General features: G+C 41.8%; 1 protein-coding gene across 1 annotated transcript in view; it reads left to right on the plus strand.

The window, feature by feature from the left end:
• The first annotated feature begins 2001 nt into the window (after positions 1–2001).
• LOC129828476 (inward rectifier potassium channel 16-like) overlaps positions 2002–10789 on the plus strand; it is a 17027-nt gene continuing 8239 nt past the window's right edge. Inside the window, exon 1 of the mRNA XM_055889509.1 lies at positions 2002–2086. The gene's annotated coding sequence lies outside the window, so the exon portion shown is untranslated. The remainder of the gene's footprint in view (positions 2087–10789) is intronic.

Here is a 10789-nt window from a genome sequence, read left to right on the forward strand (position 1 = left end):
TATAACAGTCTCCACTCTTCTGTGAGGGCTTTCCACTAGCTGTTGGAACATTGCTGGGGGGGGGGACTTGCTTCCATTCAGCCACAAGAGCATTATAGTGAGGTCAGGCACAGATGTTGGGCGATTATGCCTGGCTCGCAGTCAGTGTTCCAATTCATCCCAGAGATGTCGGGTTGAGGTCAGGGCTCTATGCAGGCCAGTCAAGTTCATCAACACCGTTCTCGAACAAACCATTTCCGTACGGACCTCACTTTGTGCACGGTGGCAGTGTCATGTTAAAATAGGAAAGGGCCTTCCCCAAACTATTGCCATAAAGTTGGAAGCACAGAATCGTCTAGAATATCATTGAATGTTGTAGTGTTAGAATTTCCCTTCACTGGAACTAAGGAGCCTAGCTAGAACCATGAAGAACAGCCCAGACCATTATTCCTTCTCTACCAAACTTTACAGTTGGCACTATGCATTTGGACGGATTTGGCATCCACCAAATCCGGATTAATCCATCGGACTGCCAGATGGGAAGCGTGATTCATAATTTCAGAGAACACGTTTCCACTGCTCCGGAGTCCAATGGCAGCAAGCTTTACACCACTCCGGCCGACGCTTGGCATTGTGCATGGTGATCTTAGGCTTGTGTGCGGCTGCTCTGCCATGGAAACCCATTTCATGAAGCTCCTGACGAACAGTTATTGTGCTGACCTTGTTTCCAGAGGTAGTTTGGAACTGGGTAGTGAGTGTTGCAACCGAGGACAGACAATCACTCAGGGTTGCCCAAAAAGATCTGTGTGCAAACCACGCCCTCACATATGCTAATGAGCTTCCGCCCCTACATTTGAGTTATTACCCTGAGTGAGATGAAAGAACCCTTTTTTTAACTGAAAAGAACCATTAAAGGTCTCAAAGGGTTATTTTGGTTAATATGATTCCACATACCGCCATCATCCTTCCTAAGGAACCCTTAAGGAATCCTCATTTTTGTGTGTATGTCAAACAAACCTTTTTTACGACACCATTAGAGGGATAGGTTAGTCAATAGATTCTCATATCTGAAAACCTGCCTATTTGAATTTTTTTCTTGCTTCTGACAATTAATAAAGATTTCTGGAGAAACGATTGAGAGATAAGCAAGAGACATTTGAGTCTGATGTGTCATGTCACTCTCTGAGGATTGTTAGACTGGAAATATGGGTTTCATGGTCAATTCATAGAGAAACAGAGAGAGTGGGCACATGAGGGAGAGTGGGATTCATAGAGAAACAGAGAGAGTGGGCACATGAGGGAGAGTGGGATTCATAGAGAAAGAGAGAGAGTGGGCACATGAGGGAGAGTGGGATTCATAGAGAAACAGAGAGAGTGGGCACATGAGGGAGAGTGGGATTCATAGAGAAACAGAGAGAGAGTGGGCACATGAGGGAGAGTGGGATTCATAGAGAAAGAGAGAGAGTGGGCACATGAGGGAGAGTGGGATTCATAGAGAAAGAGAGAGAGTGGGCACATGAGGGAGAGTGGGATTCCTCTACTCTTTATGTGGTCAAGTAACGGCGAATACAGGTTGAAAAGCTCTCATTTTGAACCATTGTCAGGAGGGTTGTTCAACTATTTAACAAATACGTTTGGACTCGTTTCACGTCCAGACGGAGAAAGAGGCGGTTGAGTTTCTCACCTTTGTTAATAATGCACTCTCCCGATTGCCATGAGAGGTAGCCTAGAACTAGAGATCAGGATCATTATAGATGGGGAAATAATAGTCATAAATACAACACAAAGTAGTCGCTGAACAGCTTGGAAACAATGTATTGCAGAAAGGCTAAATGCTGGGCAAGAAAGAGACACGACAACTTGCTCTGAGCCATGGAGGTTGTTAAGGTTACCATTATGATGATGCACACAAACCGGCCTACCCAGACAAACACAGGGACACACCTAAGGGGAGGTGTTTATATTTACTTTGTACGGCTACAGGTGGGCCGATTTCATTCTAGCAGGCACGGCTGTTGTTGCACCTGTACCAGTCTCTGGTTCTTCCCTCCACACAGGAAGCAGCCTCACACAGAGGGAGACCGACTCCAGACTACTTTTTTAACAGGTATGAAACAACAATGCTCTTTTTATGTTTTTCTCTCTTTTTTAGTTCATCACAACTTTGCTTTAAAATACGACTGTTTATTATTTAACTCTTGGGCCTACAATTTCCTCGCCCCGTGGAAATTGTACTAACACAATACAATAAAATAAATCGGTCTTCTCATGAAAACGTCTGTAGCATCCGAACAATTTGACCTAGGAAGTATTATTGAGCGATGAGAAATGTCACAAACACGATGGTGTTCTCCGTTCTGCTCTAGGATGTTCACAAGACTCGTCTGAAGGTTCCTGGGTAACAGTTTTTTTTAAATGATGGAAGTATATATGGAGATAGTTTAGCACCTGAAATAAGGTGATAAATACCTGTCATATTTTTTTATTATGCAGTGTAAATTGTTTCCTGGTCTCTCAGATATAGAACAGGCAGTTCAGAACCAACTTCCTTTTGAAAATGTTTTGGGGACTATCTGTTCCATGTAGTGAATCTGTTATTCAATGCATTTCTATTGGCTAATAGCAGTAATACCAAATTCAATGTTTCATCCAATAGTTTTTTTATATATATTTTTTTTTTGATACTTGAAGGGGTCTTCAAATGTTACCTCAAATAGCTAAATAATCCTTGCTATGTTCCTCTTAAAATAATTCCAAACTGTATGTTAGTTTAGAACCCCTCCCCCAGCTTAGACAGGGCTTAGACTCTAGAGGGTTAGTGGAGAGCCATGCAATTACTAAATTCAATTTATTACATGGAAAATGCCTTCGTAGTCGAATGGCAACTCAAGCCAAAGTATTGGGAGTTGCATCATGAAAACCTAACGTGCGGTCTTGCACTGGGGATATTTAAAGCATTCAGCTTTACTTACGTCAAATCAACATCTATTCCACTTTGGTTCAACATAATTTAAATGAAATTACTTGGAAACAACGTTGATTCAGCAAGTGTCTTCCCATCGAGCGTCTTTCCACTGAGATGATGCACAGAATGCTGACAGAGCAGAAAATACACTGTTTCATAAATATTGATCTGTCAAGCATGGCTCAAGCAAAGAATAAGAGTTTCTGGTTATAAATCAATTGAAGGTCGTCAAGCATGTCTTCCTGAAGTGATAAAGGCCAGGATTAAATCCGATCAGTGGTAGATTTGCGTTATAAGGGCTTGACATTTAAAGGTCCTTTTCAATTCTTCTAACATCACTTCTTTCCACTGAGAAAACAGAAAATATACTGAAAGTTATATACGTTTTATTTTGGTTTAACAACAGTTTGTCTTACGGTCATCTATTTGTGCTTTAATACTTTTTCACAAAGAAACTAAACCTAGTAACAGATTGGTGCTGTTGTCAACGTTTTGTTTTTACATTTAAAGTGTTGAGACACAAAAACTCAGTAAGGATAGAGTTTAAACTGACAACTACGATCTGCTGACAACAACAACAATGGAAAAGCTGAGACTGATCTAACGTTTCTAATTACAGACCTACAGTACCAAGCATGACTGTTTTTACAAAAAAGGGGGAGTTGTTGACAAGACTGATAGGTTGTTGATCAAAGCTCTGATCTGAATCTTCCATATCTGTGAACTTTCAGTTGTTTTAAAGGTTAAAGACGCCCTCCAGAAGTGGTGTTACTTTTACTGTTGAAAAACCGATATCCTAAGTATAAATACAGTGAAGTACACATACTAAAGGGTAAACATTTTTTTTGTTTTGAGCAAAATATTGTTTTTTAGTCAACTGCAAACAAAGAGTAGGTCATTCATGGAGTTGGTCTGACTGGAACCTGTGATGTCATCGCCCCCCCCCCTCCCCCCTCCTCTGCTTGAGGAACAATAGAGGAGCCATAGAGAACAGAAGAAAGGAAAGGCCACTCCCACTTGTGCTATGTCATGACTTACCTGAACTACCTATTGAGATGTGCCTTTTTGTTAAGTAGATCAGGTGTTTCAGCTGAAAAGGAGACCGGAGGGCTACTAATATCTACAGTTAGTCTCAGAATATCAGAACCTAAATGGAGTTATCACATCAAGGTACAGTAAAGTACTTTGTCTGAAGTAAATCCTTGCTGCGACTCTGGGCGATTGACAGTAATTGCCATTTGATTGTTTGTCACTGAGCCATACTAGCATACTGGGCCCGTATACATAAATACATCTCAGAGTAGGTGTAGTATCAGTTCCCGTCTGTGTATTCATTTTAATCTCAAAGACAACTCGGATCTTAGATCAGCACTTCTACTTTGAAAGGCTTTATGAGTATGGGTAGGAAGCTCCTAGTTTGTTTGTGGTCCGAGAGAGCATTATGAAGTGAAGAGTGCATCAGTCAATGACACCTAGACGCTGACAGAGCAGAAAAATACACTGTTTCAAAAAAAAATGTGTTGTCTATTGATCTTTCAAAAGATGGCACAAGCTGTGAATAATACAGTTTTCACATTAACGATGGCAAAGTGACATTTTTCGAGAGGTTCTCGGAGAGATATCGATTCTCGAGAGGCAATACTGTTGTGTAAACTTGCGAACTTATCACATCTCGAAGCATTACCTCAGGAGGTCGCGCACGACACTCGCCCAACAGTTCCCCCCCCCCCCCCCCCCCCCCGAGCAAGGCAATGTAAAACAGAATTGTCTCGTTGAACTCCAAGTCAAACTACGTAAGTCAACATTTTTGAGATAGTAGATCATCAAATAGAATATGTTTTTTTTCCATTTGTAACATTGTGTGGTGATTTTAGAGGTTGCACCACAGGCCCCAGAGTGGTGTGGTTGGAAATTGTTTTCCTGGGGTCCCAGAGATTTTTCTGATCTGGTAGGCTTACCTAACCGGGTATAATTCTTGGTAAAACATAGTATTAAAAGCAGCTATAAAACATGGTTTAACTATATGTGGGCTATGATGGGACCAGGGGAAGAACTCCTGGCCCTAGGGAGAATGAAAACCGAAAAATCCTGTCAAAAAAAAATCACGAGGTGAATCAGTCTAAACCACGATACTTTGTCTCTCTTTTCAACAGTTTTATGTCAATTTTTTGTATTAATACAAATCAAAAGTCCTGGGGCAAAACACCAGCTTGCCACACGTTTCTCGGCGGCAACGTGGATAGATGGAAATCGCCACACACTGCTACAAATAAAGAAACATAGCCTACAGTATATGTATGATCTACAACAGGGCTACCCAACCCTCTTCCTGGAGATCTACGGTCCTGTGTGTTTTCAGTCCACAACCAACAGGACAGTAGATCTCCAGGAAGAGGGTTGAACTGAAAACCCACAGGACAGTAGATCTCCAGGAAGAGGGTTGGACTGAAAACCCACAGGACAGTAGATCTCCAGGAAGAGGGTTGGACTGAAAACCCACAGGACAGTAGATCTCCAGGAAGAGGGTTGGACTGAAAACCCACAGGACAGTAGCTCTCCAGGAAGAGGGTTGGACTGAAAACCCACAGGACAGTAGCTCTCCAGGAAGAGGGTTGGACTGAAAACCCACAGGACAGTAGATCTCCAGGAAGAGGGTTGGACTGAAAACCCACAGGACAGTAGATCTCCAGGAAGAGGGTTGGACTGAAAACCCACAGGACAGTAGCTCTCCAGGAAGAGGGTTGTTTAGCCCTGATATAAGGTATATTCATTTTATTTTTGGAATGGTGGGAATGGGCTTCCACATAAAACAGCTCAACACCTCGGTGAATTATACCCACGTTTTCAGTCGCAATTTGCTTTAACCACATGATTTGCATAATATTGATCAGAAATAAGCATTGTTTCTTGTAATGTTGTAAGGTAAGCCTACTGTACGGAGCTCGGAGTTTAAGAATTTCACTGTACCCTGCAATTACATCTGCATGTGACGAAAAAACTCATCTAATCTAATCTGCATATTGCTATTAACGGGTTAATCATTCATCTTTGATAGGCTAACGTTACTTGATGAAGACATGTTAGCTTTAGCTAGCAGTAACACTGTGTAACACTTTTGTCTGGAAGCAAAAATGTATTGAGTGTACAGATGAGAAAATAAACCCTTTAATTGTCTGCACATGAAATGTTGAGTAATATAGTAGATCCATGAAGAGTTGATTGCTTAACGTTAGCTTGTAGCAAGCTTAACGTTAGCTTGTAGCTAGCTTAACGTTAGCTTGTAGCTAGCTTAACGTTAGCTTGTAGCTAGCTTAACGTTAGCTTGTAGCTAGCTTAACGTTAGCTTGTAGCTAGCTTAACGTTAGCTTGTAGCTAGCGTGTTGAATAGTTTGCAATGCCTCCTAGCTGGTGGGTAATGTGACATTTTGTGTTGAACCTTAGTTCCTTGTTTATGTCTCTATTTTGGTTTGGTCAGGGCGTGAGTTGGGGTGGGCATTCTATGTCTGGTGTTCTATGTTTTATTTTCTGTGTGTTTGGCCGGGTGTGGTTCTCAATCAGAGGCAGCTGTCTATCGTTGTCTCTGATTGGGAACCATACTTAGGTATCCCTTTTTCCACCTGTGTGTTGTGGGTAGTTGTTTTCTGTTTTGTGTGTCTTCACCTTACAGAACTGTTTCGTTTTCGTTCTTCCTCGTTGTTATTTTGTTTAGTGTTCAGTTTTAATGAAATTATAACATGAACACTTACCACGCTGCACCTTGGTCCTCTCCTTCTTCCCAGGACGACCGTTACACATTTACAGTACTTTTGAGCTGCAAAGCAAGAACGTCAACCAAACCTTCTCTCGGCTTGTGACATTCACGTTGCTAATGTCAATTGAAAAGTGTATGCGCATATTATGCAAATTGAAATGTAATCTCGACAGATCTATTCAATGGGAATAAGTGTTTCTGGGTAGAAACTCATTAAAGTTCATCAAGATTGCTTTCCTGAAGTAATCAAGAACAGCATTCAATCCGATCAGTTGTAGATCCAAATGAGAGGTCTTGACATTTAAAGAACATTTTCCATTGAGCCGATATAAGCAGCTTTTACCGTGAATGTTTTCTCCATGAACACGGAAAAATTACCTTTAAAAGGTGCATAGCTGACAAAGCATGATGGGATTGAATCCCGGCCATATTGATGTCATACTATTAATGTTAAAAATATATATATAAACAGTATATATTCTGTTTATTTAACTCTTTACTGCCTAACCGTACATGCAAATGGTTAAGTAACAGTTGTATTTCACACACATACATTATCATCTAGTTAGAATTCACTTCACTTTGTTGCCTTGTTCACAATCAATTGCAGTAAAGCACTACTCAGTAAGGGTCAAATAACCCGATTCAACAAGTGCCTCTACAATAACGGCAATGTTACACAATATAAACCATTACCCTAACGATAGAATGCTTTAGAATGCTTTAGAATGTTTGTCCACAGAGGAACTGACGGTTAAAATGGGTGACAGAAGGGCCAATAGGGACAATAGACAGGGGGCTGGGCCCACCCGCGTGAACAACACCGGTTCTATACCAGTGAACCCTGAGCGGGGTGTTATTTGCTAGTTGTTTAAGTGAACATGTAATAGAGTTGTAAGCGTGGGGCCCTGAGCGGTACAAGAAATACACCCTGTTTGTTTGGACAAAATACTTTCCCTCATTTCATCCCTCTAGTCCAGTTGTCTCTGAATAGGTGACACGGAGCTGTGTGGAACAGGAGCTCAACTAGCCTGGAACCCAGATCTTTCCATTGGTGTGACAATGATAAGGAGTTGGCAAGAAAGCACAAACAGATCCGAGACCAGGCTAGAGCTTTATGCTATGATTCTCTGTCCTGCTCGCTCCTTATCCGTGTGTTAGAGGAAAGTTTACAGTAGGGCATGGCCTATGGTTGTGTGCGCTTTATTCGCGTGTTGAGTCTGACGTGTTGTTTTGTACACTGAAGGGATAAGCTCCAGCAACAGGCCAGAGGCTACAGTATATTGCAGGTGAACTGTGCTGCCATTGGGTGCAAAGGTTTTCAGCACAAACGTACATTATGGAAGGGCACCAGGTTTACGGAATATTACTGCATGCAAGCAAACGGTGTGTGTCCGTGTGTGTGTCTCCCTCCCTAGACTGGTGGCCAACAGTAACTAGAGGTGCCTGTGTTCACAAGGACCTCTGGGTTGCTTCAGCTGTAAATGCATTATCGTAAATGGACAATTATTCAAATAAATGAATGCCTGATTTGATCTAATTTGTAAAACTGCCGTCTTACTAACCCTGCTGTGCGTGGTGTCTGACAGCAATATCATCTAATTAACATCAAAAGCCAAATGAAAAACAAATTAACACTATTTTAGATAAATATCAGACATTCTATACGGTACCCCTGTTATGCCTCTGTGGAAATACCCTGCTCTGCCTCTGTGGAAATACCCTGCTCTGCCTCTGTGGAAATACCCTGCTCTGCCTCTGTGGAAATACCCTGCTCTGCCTCTGTGGAAATACCCTGCTCTGCCTCTGTGGAAATACCCTGCTCTGCCTCTGTGGAAATACCCTGCCCTGCCTCTGTGGAAATACCCTGCTCTGCCTCTGTGGAAATACCCTGCTCTGCCTCTGTGGAAATACCCTGCTCTGCCTCTGTGGAAATACCCTGTTATGCCGGCATAGAGAACAATGAAAACTGGATAAAACTCAAAGAGAATGTGTGAACCGTAATCTGACCACAGTGTAACTTGATTAAATTAAACTGAAATGAAGACATTTTATACAGTAGGCTACCCATGTTTGATTGCTTGTTTTTTCACCAGCGTGTTGCAAGATTCATACCTACACTTCTAGCGTGTGTCTTTCCAAATACAGCACTACAGCTGTTTTTATAGATTTGGATTAATACATTTTTTGAAATCTGAGTGAAAACAAAAAAAGCACACAACTATTAACATCTGGAGGGAACATAACACTCAGATCTTTGATGCTGTTATGAGATAAACATCCACATGAGACAAGATAGAATTATCCTTATTAAATGCATTAAACATTAAAGGGTTTAAGGCCGGTACCTGTAGAAAATATAACCAGAGAGTCAGCCTGTTAACATATTTGAAGGGGGCCGTTGTGAGTTTCTTGACAAACTTTCCTTGTTGGAGAAACACTGACCATATTGTTCTGGGAGGCGCGAGTCTTAATTAAGTTTGACTGTGGATGAATTCCAAATGGCAACCCTTTAACTATAGACTGCATTACCCATAGGGCTCTGGTCTAAAGTAGTGCACTAAATAGGGAATAGGGCCCTGGTCTAAAGTAGTGCACTATATAGGGAATAGGGAAGTATAAGGGGGTCATGTGTTGAGATATACTTAGGACTGGTGACTACGTAGCATCGCTAGGGGCTAAGAGCCTCTGGTTTTGGTGCACTGTGTTTACACTGCACACCAGTGGTCGGAAGCATTGAGAGCCTCTGGTTTTGGTGCACTGTGTTTACACTGCACACCAGTGGTCGGAAGCATTGAGAGCCTCTGGTTTTGGTGCACTGTGTTTACACTGCACACCAGTGGTCGGAAGCATTGAGAGCCTCTGGTTTTGGTGCACTGTGTTTACACTGCACACCAGTGGTCGGAAGCATTGAGAGCCTCTGGTTTTGGTGCACTGTGTTTACACTGCACACCGGTGGTCGGAAGCATTGAGAGCCTCTGGTTTTGGTGCACTGTGTTTACACTGCACACCAGTGGTCGGAAGCATTGAGAGCCTCTGGTTTTGGTGCACTGTGTTTACACTGCACACCAGTGGTCGGAAGCATTGAGAGCCTCTGGTTTTGGTGCACTGTGTTTACACTGCACACCAGTGGTCGGAAGCATTGAGAGCCTCTGGTTTTGGTGCACTGTGTTTACACTGCACACCGGTGGTCGGAAGCATTGAGAGCCTTATCGTCATAAAGTAGGTCTTAAATCAAGACGTCAGTTGTGTTAATTAACACAATTAGGATTTTGTGGTTTATGTTCAGTTTGAACATCTCAAAACATGCTTCCTTTGAGGCTAAATTAGCAATAATACATACTGTGTAAGTGCTGTAATCCAGAGTTTTATGACCAGTGAAATGTCATTAAAGTGAGGGTTATTCTACTGTATAACATAAACAGATTAACAGTAGGAGGATTTACTTTCATAAGAAAGCAGTTATGGTAATGTTGAGATGATTCACAGACATACAGTAAGGCTTCCATTCAAGAATATATATATACAGTATATATTTTTTTTTTACAATACAAAACATCCACAAACAAACGACAGCATACAGACACACACAAATATCCACAATGTCAGCCGTGCCCAGACCATCACATTCAAGAATATATTATTCTCTGAAAAACAACATTATAGAGGTAAAAAGCATAATCTTTTATTTCCTGTTTTCATTTCAAGATATATTTGCATTTTTGGAGAAGGAGGGGGCTATGGGATCTTAGTAGAACCTTTTTTTCTGTGATCTCATACACTGAGTTCCATATTTTGGCAACGTGGGGCAACATCTTTAGCCAACAGGAAGCAGAGTTTGAGACCAGAGAGTCTAGTGAACTCAGTCAGATAGCGTCAAACCACATTTGTTTTGGACAGAAGATAGGAGAGGATTGATTGCACTCAGACGGAGAAAGGGAAGATGCTTTCAGGGGTGTGTGTGTGTGTGTGTGTGTGTGTGTGTGTGTGTGTGTGTGTGTGTGTGTGTGTGTGTGTGTGTGTGTGTGTGTGTGTGTGTGTGTGTGTGTGTGTGTGTGTGTGTGTGTGTGTTTATATGCGAGCGTGTGTTTGTA

Source organism: Salvelinus fontinalis, chromosome 30, assembly GCF_029448725.1.
Source record: "Salvelinus fontinalis isolate EN_2023a chromosome 30, ASM2944872v1, whole genome shotgun sequence".
Taxonomy (NCBI): Eukaryota; Metazoa; Chordata; class Actinopteri; order Salmoniformes; family Salmonidae; genus Salvelinus; species Salvelinus fontinalis.